Source organism: Hippopotamus amphibius, chromosome 8 (genome assembly GCF_030028045.1).
Source record: "Hippopotamus amphibius kiboko isolate mHipAmp2 chromosome 8, mHipAmp2.hap2, whole genome shotgun sequence".
Taxonomy (NCBI): domain Eukaryota; kingdom Metazoa; phylum Chordata; class Mammalia; order Artiodactyla; family Hippopotamidae; genus Hippopotamus; species Hippopotamus amphibius.
The window spans coordinates 4,920,919-4,935,871 of record NC_080193.1 but is presented as its reverse complement, the minus strand read 5'-3'; the positions used below and the strand labels follow the sequence as shown (position 1 = coordinate 4,935,871).

The 14,953-nt window shown below is 48.5% G+C and overlaps 1 protein-coding gene across 4 annotated transcripts in view; it reads right to left on the bottom strand.

The window, feature by feature from the left end:
• The window catches only part of AP1B1 (adaptor related protein complex 1 subunit beta 1), a 49,241-nt gene extending 37,945 nt beyond the window's left edge, over positions 1 to 11,296 (bottom strand). For 2 of the 4 annotated variants that reach the window (XM_057744982.1, XM_057744986.1), the window contains exon 1: positions 11,160 to 11,296. The gene's annotated coding sequence lies outside the window, so the exon portion shown is untranslated. Of the gene's footprint in view, positions 1 to 1,500; positions 1,522 to 11,096 lie in introns of those variants that run through there. The other 2 variants (XM_057744983.1, XM_057744985.1) reach the window with 2 other exon arrangements.
• Between the last annotated feature and the right edge of the window lie 3,657 nt (positions 11,297 to 14,953).

Genomic DNA, 14,953 nt, shown 5'->3' with positions numbered 1-14,953 from the left:
GGGGCCCTCCCCAGACCCAGAGGGGCAGAAGCCTCCTCGACATCAGACTCAATGATACCATGGACTTCTCCACAGCCCTCCTCACAACTCTAATTTAGGATCTGTCCTGTTTAATGCTGTCAACCCAGTGACTAGCACAATGTCTGGAACATTCCAGGAGTTCACCAAAATGTTTGTTGGCAAAATGAAAAGATAGCTTCCCAGAGAAGCTAGAAAACCAAGGGCCCATGACAGATCCAAACACTAGGACTCTTTGATGAATGCCAGACAATGATGACTGGGCAAACCGGGAACATAAGGCTTTGCAGTTAACTTTCCACAAACATGGCAAGGTTGGTGCAATGCCAAGATGGCTGCCAGGAACTCTACAACAGCTGTGTGACCCTGGGAAAATCCCCCCATCTCTAGGCCTTCCTTTCTCCGATTGTCAAGCAAGAGAATTCAACCAGATGGATGGCTTTTCAAGCCCCATCCCACCCCCTGCCCCATTTTTAAATTGTTTAAAATAAAAGTGGAACTGCTTTGGTTGAAGTAAGGGTGAGGGCCCAGAGCCTTGGTCATTCCACTATGCCCACTTTTCCCCTTCCTTACCAGGGGCCCTTCAGACACCCCATAGTTCCACAGAACAAAGTATGAAAACAAAGTTTAAAGGACAAAATCCCTCCTGCATCTCATGTTCTCTGATCCCCTGCTAGAGGAGAAACCCACTTCCTCACCAGAGCGCTCTTCCTGGGCATCAGAAAAGAGAAAGCGGAGCGTGGTCACGCACAGAGCATGACAGACAACGTTTCCAAGGGGACAAGAGAAAAGAAAACAAATTCAGAATGCAGCCAGGGCCAGCCAACCTCATTAGGCCTTCGGTAGGAGGGAAAACAGGAATAAGCCACGCAACTCCCAGCCAGCGGCCAGGGAGAGGATTTCTCTTGTATCAGGGCAGCCCATACTCTGCAGCAGACGAGAAGCATGAAGTCGGCAGCGCCAGCACGGCACAGTGCACACCGTTGGCACCCAGTGATGGAACCAGGGAGACAGGTGGTGCAGTGAGACCAGCCAGAAAAGGTTAGGAAAGGAAATGGGGAAAGAGACATCTGACAAGGTCAGACCCAGCTCCCAAGACCCATCTCTGAATTCAAGGATATTCGGGCAGGGAAAACTGACCCCTAAAGCCTGTGTTGGGGGGCTTTCAACTTCGGGGCTGAAATTGTCACTGCTAAACCCTTGCCTGATGAATAGCTTTCAGAAACCTGCTCTAAGGCAAGTGTTAGCTCAAAGACAGTCAAGACTAAGCTAGGAAGAGTGAACAAAAGCGGTTAGGGTGGTGCCACTGTCTCTTCTTCACTTGGAACAGAAAAGCCAAACTTGAGCCAGCCCAAGTGTTCTGGTGTTTCAGTTCTGTCTCAAGGGCAGAAGTCGATTCATTCCACAAACATCCCCCAACTCTTTGCCATGCTCTGGACTGTGTCCCTGACCCCATTTAATACACATGATGATTTTACTCACCACCCAGTAATTCTATTCATCGCTCCTCACCTGCCTGACAGTCTCCTTTTAAAAAGGAAAAGGTCCTCATAGGCAAGTATTAAGTTCACATTACAGACAGGGAAACAGGTAGGGCCACTCTGAAGATTAAAAGGTGAGTCAGCAGTAAAGAAACTAGATTTCAGACTTTCTCTCTGAGACAATGTGGTCACCGAACTCAGACAGGCTCTTTTAAGCCGATTCAACTACTGTTAGAAAATAAGCTACATTCTTCTTTGCGCTTGGCACAAGATTTGAAACAAAGGTGGCAGTGGTAGCGGTAAAGACAGATGGATATGCACTATGGGCCAGAAATACGTAAAGAGCTTTACAGTAATCTGTGAAGAAGGTATTGATAATATCCTAAGTTTACAGATGAGAAAACTAAAGCCCAGAGAGGTCAAGGCATCTGTCCGGAGTCACACAGCGAGAAAACGGTAGCACCGACACTCTCTACCCTTGCCCCATAATGAGGTCACACATGTCCCACTGTGTCTGGTGAGGCAACTCCTCCACTCTGATGAAGCCCTGGCAGAAACACACACACTCTAGGCTAAATGGTACGTGAAGTATGTTGCCACACATCCCTGCCGAGTCCCTTGAAGGCTGAATTACAGGTTATTTTAGGGCCACCCCATCAGAGAGGAGGAGTTGCCTCACCAGACACATTTGGACCGCAGGGATATCAAGTCTTGGTAATCTGCCCAGTGAAAGCCTGCCTGGATGAGCTCACCGAGTTATGGGCCTCCTGGGATTTGGATGAAAACTGATTAGTCAAAGTCAATCTTCTGAGACCCACTAGCAATTAAAGTCTCAAAATGAAAAGGAACTAAAGGCAGGCAAATGGCACGTGCAAATGTTCTATCAGCACTGAGTCTCCAGGACTGAATTCTGAATCACAAGCAGTAATGCGTGGAAAGATCTACTGCCAAGAAAAAAGTTCCTTAAAAACAAAGCAATAGGGGCTTCTTCTGAACAATTTTTAAATTAATGAAGATGAGACAGAGGCCAAAGACTACAGAACTAGGCTCCTGAGACCTCAGTTTTCCCGCCTGTACATTGGGAACACTTTCTGAAACCCTGTCACATTTTGAGTACAGCACGTATAACAGTGTGGAGCACCGTCAGCTCCAAGCCTGGGTCTCTGCTCCACACAGGAGCACGTGCACAGTAGACGGACAATCTCTTCCTGCTGGCTCTTACAGGTTCAGAGGGCAGGTGAAGGACTTGGCGAACAGCAGAGTAGTCATGCCCTGAAGATAACTGCCACCAAAGCTCAGAGGAGGAGACCCTGAGATGTGTGAAGCATCAAAGGAAGCCCTCTTGGATTAAGAGGGGCTTGGCTGGACAAGAAAAGATGTGTCAGATTTGGAAAGGGAGGTGCAAAGGTGACATGGAGAAGATCCACAAGATGCCAGCATAACAGGGAGTGAATTGGGAATAACTAAACCAACATGAACACTGACTGGGGCACAGGTTCTGTGCGAAATAATTTATAGCTCCTGGATCATTTAATTCTCCAGTAACCTATTTAAAAATGAGGGGTTAGAGATGCTGAGAGAGGAGTGACATATCCAAGGTCAAAACAAGCACATGTGTTTAGGAGTCTGTGAGACCCCTGCCTGGCTGAAGGCAAGATCTTGGCAGGGAAAGGAGCAGATGAGGTTAGGCGGAGAAGGATGAGATTCAAAGACGGCCTTGGATGCCAGGCTGAACTGGAGCCTGCCAGCAGAAGATGCAGTGATCTTATCAAATGACAAGTCTCATGCTAACAAGCATTTGACACTACTGATCACTCCCTCCTCCTTGAAACACTCTCTCCCCTCGGATTCCAGGATGCTATGCCCTCTGCTTTCCTTCCTGCCCCACTGTCTAGTCTCCCTTGTTCTTCGTCCTCTCCCTCACTGCTTGGAGCGCCCCAGGGCTCAGCCCTGGTTCTTCTGCCCTATTCCAGAGGTCCTCTTCCCTTCTCCAGCTGCACTATCTTGCCTAATCCAGGGTCATGGCTTTAAGTACCATCTATATGCTGACAACTCACAACTTTACACCCCCAGGCCCAACCTCTCCCCTGAACTCCCAGCTCATATATTCAAACTGCCTGACATCACTTGAATGTCTATATGGCTAACAGGCAGCTCAAACTTAAAATGATAAAAACTACCACCTGCTTCCTCCTATCCCCTCAACTGACTCGTCCTGCAGCCTTCATTATCCAGTTATTACCAATACCATCTTTAACAGGTTCTCAGGCCCCAAACCTCAGTTACGCTTGACAACACACTCACTCTCATATGCCACATCTAATCCATCAGCAATTCCTGTTGGGACTACCTTCAAAATGAATTCAGAGTCCGTGAAGGGGCTTCTCACCAGCTCCATGACTACCACCTGGCCCCAGGCCACCATTCCCTCCCCGTTGAGATTGCTATCAAAGCTGCTTCCACACTGCACCTCACAACCCATCTCGACAACAGCCAGAATGGTCCTATGACAGTCTAAATCAGACAACGGCACCCCTTTGCTCAAAATCCCCCAATGGTTCCCTGTCTCATTCAGAGTAAAAGCCAAAGTCCCTACCATGGCCTCATGGCCCACAAGGCCCTGGATGAGATGCATACCCCCTTCTGTCTCTCACACACACACACCCCCCCCCGTCATTATCTCTTTCAAACTCTTCTCCCACTGTTCTCCCCATCACTCCCTCAGTTCCAGCCATATGGGCCTCTTTGCTGATCCTGGAACACAACAGGCATGTTTCAACCCCAGGGCCTTTGCACAAAGGGTTCTCTTTGCCAAGGAGGCTCTTTCTCTAGAGAGCCTCATGGCTCAGCTCCTCATCTCCTTTTCCCCTCTCCAGTTTTACTGATATAATTGACATTCAGCACTGTATAAGTTTAAGGTGTACAGCATAATGATTTCACTTTCATACATCATGAAATGATTATCACAATAAGTTTAGTGAACATCCATCATCTCATATAGATACAACAATAAACAGGAAAAAAATTTTTTTCTCCTTGTGATGAGAAAGCTAACGTTCATACATAACATACAGCAGTGTTAATTACATTTTTCATGTTGGACATTACATTCACGTACTTATGTATCTTATAACTGGGAGTCTGTACCCTTTGACTGCCTTCATTCAATCCTCTTTCCCCCAACCCCCACTTCTGGTAACCACAGATCTTACCTCTTTTTCTGTAAGTCTGTTTGTTTTTTTCAAGTATAACTGACCTACAACACTATGTTAGTTCCTTTTACACACATAGTGATTCAATATTTCTACACATTTCAAAATGATCACCACGTAAGTCATTATGTCACCACACAAATATTACATAGTTATGGACTATATTTCCCACACTGTACATGTCATACCTGTTTTATTTTGTAACTGGAAGTTTGTACCTCTTAATCTCCCTCACCTATTTCTCTCCTCCTCCCATCCCAGTTCCTCACCTCTTTTATGTCTTGCCTCAAATGTCACCTTTTCGGGACTTCCCTGGTGGTGCAGTGGTTACAAATCCGCCTGCCAATGTGGGGGACACAGGTTCAAGTGCTGGTCCAGGAAGAACCCACATGCCGAGGAGCAACTAAGCCCTTGCACCACAACTAGTAAGCCTACGCTCCAGGGCCTGTGAGCCACAACTACTGAGCCCACGTGCCACAAATACTTAAGCCCGCGCGCCTAGAGCCCATGCTCTGAAACGAGAGAAACCGCTGCAATGAGAAGCCTGCGCACCGCAACGAAGAGTAGCCCCCGCTCATCGCAACCAGAGAAAGCCCGTGCACCGCAACGAAGACCCAAAGCAGCCAAAAATAAGTAAGTAAATAAATGTATTTAAAGAAAAAAGTCACCTTCTCTCTGAGGCCTTCTCTGACCACTTTATTTAAAACTGTACACACACCCAACAAATCCCCCACACTTCCTATCCTTCTTTCCTCCTTTTGTTTTCTCCTCTAAGTACTTACCACCAACACACTATAAAACATTTATAGTGTCTATTTTTTCCCTCCATAATGAAATTCCATAAGGACAAGGATTTTGTCCATTTTGTTCACTACTGTATTCCTAGCTCCTAGACTGGTACCTGGCAAGTAGTAGGTGCTCAGTAAATATTCAAATGACCGGTGCTCAATTCTCCTCTTGGGGAAATTCCATGTTCTGTAAACCAACCTCAGCTAGACAGCAGCTTCCCAATGTTGATTTCAGGGGGTTTGCCAGGGCCCGAGCTACATCTGTTCTGACTGTCAAGCTATTTTGACAAAACTGAAAGTGAGAAAGCCAAACACCCTAACCCCTTTACAGCCAATAAATGGAAGGTAAGTAAATAAATGAAGAGAGAGAGCAGAAAGGGCAAAGGGTAGGAGATCAAGTGGCAACATCTCCAATGGGAGAAATGTTCAGGCCACTTCCTTCAGATCACCATCAAATCACTATCCCCGGCCCTGGGCATCAGCTCAGAGAGTGACCAGAGCTGCGGGAGGTGAGGGAACAAATGCTGGGGGAGGTGTGCGGAGCGGGCTCTGACACCGGCTATGAGGTGAGCTCAGCTAGGCCCTTCCCTCCGCCTACAACCCTCCAGGCCCACAGGCATTCTTGTGTGTTCCTCTGGTTGCCAAGCTCTTCACTGCCTTCATATTTGCTGATCCTTCTGCCTGGATTCTCTCTCCAGCTTCTAGACTTATCCTTCAAATCCCAGCTTAGGTGACATCAAAGATACCATCCCTGCACCCACCAAGTAGGTATTTTTCTGTCCTCATACCCCAGTACTCCTATTCACATATTTACTGAGCCATAAATAGGTCTATATGCTGGGGATGAAGCAGTGAATTAGACAAAAACCCTTCCCTTCATAGAGCTTACCTCCTAATGGCAGACGGGGACTATAAGCGAGATAAGTAAGTAACACATATAATATCTCAGATAGTGCTAAATGCTATGGAGAAAAAGAAAGCAGGGAAGGAGGATAGGAGTGTGGGGGAGGATGAGTGGGAGGTTGAAATTTAACCAGGGTGGCCACAAAAGGCCTCCTTGAGAAGGTGACAGGTGACACTGCCTTGGGAAAAGGCTTCCAGGAATAAAAAATAGTACAAAGGTGGGAGTGTGCCTGGCCTGTTTGAGGAACAGCAGGGAGGCGATGTGGCTTGAACAGAGTGAGCTATGAGGGGGACAGTGGGTTATGAAGTCAGAGGAGAATGGAGGGGGCCTTACAGGTCAAGGTAAGGATTCTGGCTTTTACTCTGAATGAACTGACAGCCACTGGAGGGTTTTAAGCAAGAGTCCTGAGATCTGGCTTACACTTTAACAGATGTGAGCTGCTATGCCTTGTTTCCCTTGTGATTTATCCGTTTTTCTAATTCTTACATTTGTTTTCTACTTCTTCTTTGTCTTTCTCCCCCACCAGAATGTGGTAAGCAACCCAAGGGCAGAAACTGTCTGGCTTGTTTACCTGTCACCACATTTAGCCCAGTGCTAGGCACACAGCAGGGCTCAATAACTACTGAATGAATGAACGAATGAATGAATGCATGCTGGGCATATGAAGGCTCTGTCCTCAGTGTCTCAGCATCCAGCCACCCAGCCCTTAGAGGTCAGGGAGTGAAAACAACAGAACAGACTCAACAGCTGGCTGTAACGAAATTTTGTCATTCTACTCTAAATATGCTCAGGACCCTAAAAGCAATTAGGGTGTGATAAAATGTATGTGCCACCCAAGGCTAGGCCTCTACAGAGCTCAGCTGTAACGAATGTCTTCAGTGCTGAAAACCAACCCTGAAGGGTTGTTTTTAAAGCTTTTTTTTTTTTTTTTTTTTTTTTTTTAACTTTTTGGCCTCACCATGCAGCTTGTGGCATTTTATTTCCCCAACCAGGGATCGAACCCATGCCCCCTGCAGTGGAAGTACAGAGTCTTAACCACTAGACCGCCAGGAAGTCCCGGTTTTAAAGTTTTTGCGACTTGACTTCCAAATCTAGCATCTTGCAGCTCAAGTCCACAGAGGACATGCTGGATCAGTGACTAAGGCATCCTGGCTGATGATGCACTCTGGGCAGCCTGCAGTCAACCAGCCACACTGTTACCTTAACTAGAGGCCTTCCAACTTCAGGGAGACCCTTTTAATGGAGGTCAGAGGTCAACCCCACAGCCAAAGACCCCAAAAGCATGAGGCTTGAGAGTCTAGAAACATAGCCAAGCCCTTCCTCACCTCCATTAAATAAAAGGAGACAATTCAAGAACAAGGGATTGGGAAAGGAAAGGTGGCCACAGAGGGTACAACCCCGGGCTCTCAAGGGGTCTACACAACCTAACAGGCACAACTATACCACAAATGCAAAATGAGAGCCACAGTGTCACATACTTGATGGGTTTGTGAGGCTAAAACAAGTGAACACACACAGAGCTCCCAGCAGTGCCCTGCCTACCTAGTGGGCTAAATGTTAGCCACGTTTACTACTACACAGGGAGAGCCATCACCACCAGCAGCGCCCTGCTGCTCCCCAACCCCCAGGTCTCTGGGGGCCCTGAAGCACTCTGGTGGCTGGCTGGCTGGCAGCAAGAGTAGTTGAAGGGTAGTTAGTCCCACCACTGGGCAGATTTCCCCCTACCCACCTGGGGTGACATGAGGATGGACAGATCATCTTGGAAGTGTTTTGAATTCCTTAAGAGTCCAGGAATCCTAAAAATTCAATGTAATATTCATTCATTCACCAAACATTTACTGAGCACCTATTATGTGCCAGATATTTCACTAGGCGCTGGAGACACAGACAGTTAAGACACGTCCTCTTCAAGGATTAAGAGCTGTTTACTTAGAAGACAGCCAAGTACACAGACGATGACAACCCACTGTGATCGATGCCACAAGACATGCAGTTCAGGCCTGCAAGGTGGGGGAGATGATCAGATGGGAAGCACGGAGCAGTGGTCTAGCAAAGGAGGGGGTGTGTGTGTGACAGGAACTGTGTTCAGGAGGTGGGAACAGCACAAAGCAAAGACACAGAAGGAAACAGTTGGGGCTGGCAGAAATGGCAAGCAGCTGAGTCTGACTGGAACTTGGAAAGAGTCTGCAAGTGAGGAGTAGGAGAGACGAGGTAGGAGAACCCAGCAGGAGTCAGAGCTCAAAAGGCCTTGAAGACCACGCTAAGGACTGTGAGTTTCAGCCTGACAGAAATGAGGACCCACTGATGGATATTCAAGCATCCATTGTGTAAAAGGATTCCCAATTGCTCAAGTAATAGTTTCTCTCCGGATTTATTTGTTCCTCTCTGTGTGATGAGAAAAAGAACACAAAAACCATTCCAGGCTGTGATAATTTATCAGTGACCTTAGGCAAAAAGACCTGTTCAGAAAAAGAAATACCTAAATGCCCCTTTAGCTTTCGGAAATTCACCAAAGCACAAAACTCACTGCTCACCACCAGCACATCAGGCTTTGATGCCAGGCGTGGGGGTTTTCAGGAAGTGAGCAGTCAGGACATGCAACAGCTTCAGAGGATGACTAGAAAAAGATGAAAGTCCAAGCCCAGAGCCAGCAGGACCAATAGACTGAACTTGTTCTGAAACACTTTGAGGAAGTGAAACAAGAAGGATGGGAGAAGTCCTGTGTACATAAAGGTCTCTGTCTGCAGATGGAAGTAACACCCCCCAAAAACCAGGCCCCCAGTGGGCATCAACTGCCTAAGGTCAAGACATCCACCACAATCACAGGCTCTGCACAAATGTTCTCGTCCAACCCCTACATGTACCAGTGTTCAGGTGCGGGGGGGCGGGGCGCAAGGGGAAGGTATTATTTTAGACCTGAGGTAAAGAAGGCTCCAGGTCATCACACTATCAAGAAGCTGCTGAGCTGGGACTGGAACCCAGGGCTGACTGATGGGGAGTCGAGGAGTACTTTCTCCATCACACCTCTGAGCTCTTCAAGTTGCTCAGATGAAGCCTCTGCTGAAACCACACTCAACATATAATCTCTACACAATCTCCGAGGGATCTGAATCTTTGAAAACTAGTGAAGCTGCTCTAAGTGTTTGAAGGAGCCTGGTGGGCTCAACTCTGGACAGGGAGCCAGATGCTCTGAGCTCTGCTCATGTTCCTACCGTCTGTGACAAGTCACTTCATCTTAAATCCTCCCTTGGAAGGATGGGGATACGGTGACAATATTAAGTTTCTGTGAATTCAATGGAACTAGGAGAACAGATCGTAGAGTTTAAAAACAGCCACTACCGTAATATTTATATCACAGCTTTCTTCAGAAGCATGTGGAAACCCTCAAGAACTCATTAAGGCTTGTAATATCCAGGAGTTGACAGGAAGTCAGCAGGTCTGTGTTATCAGGGAAACTGAGGAAGAAATGGAGCAAGTGTCTGCAAAGGAATAAGGCTCAGACTCACAAAGCCTAAAATCCTCTGGCCATGAAACCACCTTAAAAGCTCCCGGGCAAGATGTGGCTACCCAGCCAATAAGCCATGGGACCTGTACTTTTCTCAGACACAGACCCTTCCCTTGGGAATGTTCTTCAAGAACCTAGGGCCAAAACATCCCCTAGGGGTCATGTGGTTCCTCTCTTCACTCCAAAAAGAATGCAGCTCAACCACTCTCAAGAGAGGCTCTGGATATTTTTAAATTCGTTTCATGGCTAGCCGGCTTTATGTCTCACAGTTCTCAATAGTCAAGAAAAACTTCCCCTCTTGCCCTGAAAGGTAATCACTTACAGCAATAGCCTGCAGGGCTGTTTCATCCTAAAGAAAGTGAATCAAATGCTCCTCCCGAAGGTTAGATGAGAAGCAAGAAGGCTACGTCTTCATGTAGATGCAAATAAATTTAATGGCAGCTAAAGATTATTAAATAGCCCCTATTCCCCAACCTTGCTCCGGCCTCTCCTTTGTCTCTGCACTCTGCAGGTCCCTGAGAGCCTGGGTAGGAAGCCTGACTCTTGTCTGTACCACTTGATTGACCTTACAGGTGTGATTTCACCTCTCTGTGCCTCAGCTTCCCCGCAGATAAAATGGGGATAACAACAGCAGCTACCTCACAAAGGCTGCTGAGAAGCTTAAATGCAGCATTATAAGTAAAGTGCTCAACACACAGCAGGAGCTCAGTGACCAGTAGCTAGCATGTCCATCAGTAGTTCTGGCATTATTACAGGTGTCCCCAATTAACTTGTCTGCGAGGCGCCTACAGACAGACCAAGCCCAACCCCACCCTAGAGCGGGCGGCGGCGGGCCGTTTATTAATTTTTCTTTTTTTCGTTTTTGAACCTTGGTAAAGAGATAAGGCCCTGAACGACGAGGAGGCCCCCGGAGAGCCACGGGGGTGAGCGTGCAGGGGGAACCTGTGCCCGAGGAGAAGTTTCCTGTCTGGCCAGGCGCAGGCTCCCCCGGGCCTAAGTCTAGGAGTCTCCCCGGAGGGCGCCTGTGGAGGAACTGCGGACCTGGGGCTGCTGGGGCGCAGGCCGGCGGCCAAAGGGGTGCGAATGAATGAACCCGCCGCCCTTCTGCCTCGCGCCTGCCTGGGAAGCCACTCTAGTCCCTCCAGCTTCCCGTCCTCTCCGTGACCTCTGACCCCAGAAACCCCTCACCTCAGACCCCCGACTACCCACTCCACTCCTTCTCCGGCCTCTCCGGGCTCCCCGCTTCCTCACCCCCAGGTCCGAATGGCTCCCGGCGCCACGGCGAGGCTCGACGCGGCAGGAAAATGTCCGCGGCCTTGTTCTCCCGCTCTCCTGGTGCGTCCGTGCCGCCGGCCGCTCCGAGCCTCGCGGCTGTCACCTGCCGGGCGGAAGTGAGCTGCCCGCGCGCGGGCACTTCCGGTGGACGCACGGGCTGGGGGCGGGGTCAAGGGTGCCACCCGGGCGGGGGTGGTACCCGCGGGGCGGGGCGGGGAGGGGGCGGGACCAGGGGCGGAACCAGGCGGGGCGGGGCGGGGCCAGAGGGGGCGGGCCCGATCGGGATTAACACGACACGTTGCTACTCTGCCAAGGTCTCGCTTAGAACGCGGAGAAGAACCAGGCAGCTAAGCGTTAAGTAATTTAACGTGATGGAGATGGGAAAGGTCGTAGCGACTTTAAGGTCCATTTCGCCTCTGTGTTACAGACGGGAAAACTGCGGCTCTGAGAGCGGCAGGTGTTGCTGAAGATCACTTACCTTGTGAAGGGAAGAGTTAAACTAGAGCTGTAAGCCTTGCCTAGCGCTTGCGGCCCTTCAGCGCAGCCCTTCGGGGAATTCCGCGCTGTAGGGGAAAACCCCAGACCCTCCAAGGAACGCGTCACACTGTCCCATTTCCCCTTTTGCTCGGTCGGCCAGGACCTCAGTTGCTGTAGCTATCTCACTCCCGACAGTGGTACTATTAACTGTCTCCTCCTGCTAGATAACTTCTGATCATCCTCTTTAAACTATCAATTCCTCGCTACTCTTTAAAAATGTTTACAGGTCAAATAATGTCTCCATTATAGAGAAATGGAAATATACTAGTAAGCAAAAGGAGGTAAAAAAAAATCATCTGCAATCCCGCCTCTCTGAGACAATCATTTTTAACATTTTGGTGAATATCCTTCCAGACTCGACACGTCATTCAGTGTTTTTAACGCACCAAGATATCGGTAAAACTTTCCCAAAACGATAAATACATTTCTATTTGGTACTTTCCAATACCTGAATAGAATTCTACACTATGAATGGCAGCACTGTTCTCAAAAACAATCCCGTACCGTGGTACACTTAGGTTGTTCACCAATGTTTTAATACAAAATGTATTAATAAATAAATGTGCATAGCCAAGTCTGTATGTCCCATCTAATCCAGATATTATTGTTTTACTATTTAATATAGTTTTATATGTTTAGTCAGCCTCAGATACTTTTTATAAAATGTTATTTTTTACATAACTATAGACTTACAGGAAAGTGCAAAAATAGTACATGAAGGGTATCATGTACCATTCACCCAGCTTTCCTCCATGGTGGGACATTTTATATATTAGTAGTATAATATCAAAACCAGGAAACTGGCATTGGAACAATGCCATTAACTACATTACAGACCTTATTCCACTTTTAAAATCCTTTTCTGAAGTAGACAGGAAGCAAATAGAATTCTATATGTACATGTCATGTTCCGCATGCTATGCACAGCTGTCTGGAGGAACCAACTTTCCGCTAATGATAAATGTTGGCAAATGCCATCAGCCTCCTTGGGAAACAAATTTTCACTGGAATGTAAGATGGAAAGAGAAGAATTAGCCAACAAAACAAACCAAGAAACATAAAGGTACCAAGCTGAACAGCTTATGTGAAAGTCACAGGCTAGTGGTAGAAGCAGTCAGAGTTTGAAGATTTCCAAGGAGACAGAAATCACTGTCAGTTTGCTCAGGAAGGACATCCTGAGGAAGGTGACATATGTTCTAGGCTTTGCCCAATAAGAACACAGTTGCATAGGCTGAGAGAGAAGGAAAAGGTGACCCAGGACAACAGTGCAGAGGCAGGAAGGCAAGGGAGCCACACATCTGGGTCCTTCGGAAAGCATTTCCCAAGACCCTGCTCTGAATCATGCCCTCAGCTGGGTGTTGGGTAGTCACACCGCTGAGGCAAAGGCCCTGCTCTTGCTGACCCTACAGTTTGTCTGGGGAGGGTGACAGGGCAGCAGACGCAAGTGTGATTGGTGCTCTGATAGGGGATGGGCTGGGGGCTATGGAGTCCAGAGCAGGAACTGCAGAACAATGAATGTTTATGGAGCACTTACGGTGGGCCAGGTGGTGGGCAGAGGGTCTCATTTCCTTCTCACTTCAGCCCCACTTTAATGGGGAGGGGGGTTGTTGCAACTTCAAGAGCTTAAGCCAAACAGTGTGTGAGGGGCAGCGCTGAAGGCCTGGCCCCAGAGCCCCAGGATATGTGCCCTCACAAGTCCCACTCATTCACCTAAAATATATCTGTCACTAAGCCAGCTGTATTGGCAATACAACAGTGAGCAAAAGGAGGCACAATCCCTCCTTGGGGCTGTGGTGGAGTATGGGAGAGAGACAAAAGGACAATTATAACACGACTCAGGGATGGCTTCCTGGAGGAGGGGACATCCAGCCTGAACTGTGAAGGATGGTATTCCTGCTACTAACAGGTACCATAAACCAGTCACCGCACTTGGATTTTTCACATATTAACCCACTGAACTCTCCCAACAGTTCAATCCCATGACTGTCCCCAAGGAAAGATGAGAAAGCTTAGGCCCGTGGGCAGAGCCAATTTCTCCCCCACTTCCCTGTGAGCCTGGGTCTTCTCTTCCACAGCTCAGCCTGGCAGGAGAGTTAAACATATGCTACTAATGAGAGGAGGCACAGCTCAGTGCCAAAGGCCGGATAATTACAGCTTACAGAGGTGGGAGACGGAAGCAGGGAAAAGGGGCCTCTGGGGGCTTCCCTCTCCACCCCCACCACCAAACCAAGCCACAGTCACACGGCCTGAGTCACACTCACCATCAAACGCTGACAGCTGAGGCTAGAACAGTCCCACCTGGGGCACGTGTGGTCCACCCTGGCCCTCTGAGACCCTGGGCCCAGGAGGTGCCCCTTGTTCCAGGATGGGTGGAGCAGAGCTGATGATGGCCAAGACCACATGGAGACAGAACCAGCTTCTCCCAACAAATACACCGTTACTAACAGCAACATCTCGGGAATTCCCTGGCAGTGCAGTGGTTAGGACCCCACGCTCTCACTGCTGAGGGTGTGGGTTCAATCCCTAATGGGGGAACAAAGATCCCACAAGCCACGTGGCGTGGCCCCCCCCCCAAAAAAATAAATAATAGTAACATCACCTCCTAGTTGGAGGAGGATGTTTTTAAACGTTTCTCCAAGCCCTATTCATTTTCTACCCTGCCCTACTGAGCTGGCTGATGTTGGACAGGCCTGTCCGCTTCTTTGGACCTCGGTTTCTCCTCTCTGAGAACTCTGAACCCATTATGGGCCAAGTACTTTGTATACCCTTGACCTCCGTCACTTGATTTAAACCTTGCTGTTCTCAAGAAGTGGGCACTACGATAACCCCCACTTTACAGGTGAGCACACTGAGGCCCTGAGAGGCTGAGCAACTTTCCCAACTTCACAAGGCAACCATGCATGGAGCTGGGAGTCCAGGCCAGGGCTGGTGACTGCAGGGCCAGGCTTTCTCTCCTCGTTCCATCCTTACCTGCCTATGAGGTCTCATCCAGTCAGAGGAAGGTGGTGTCGAGAAATGACCTGGTGCTGTGTGACCTTCAGCAAGTCCCTTCCACTTTCTGACACACAAAAGCCCAGAGCACGCCCTTCCCACCCTCCCTCCACCCTGGTGCATAATAAAAATATGTTGAACAAATTTAGTAGTCTTTCCACCTGTGCCCACTAGAGGGCGCACAGGGGACGTTAACTGCTGCCCTTCCCTTCCAATGTAATTGTTGCGCGTGTAGCCCCACA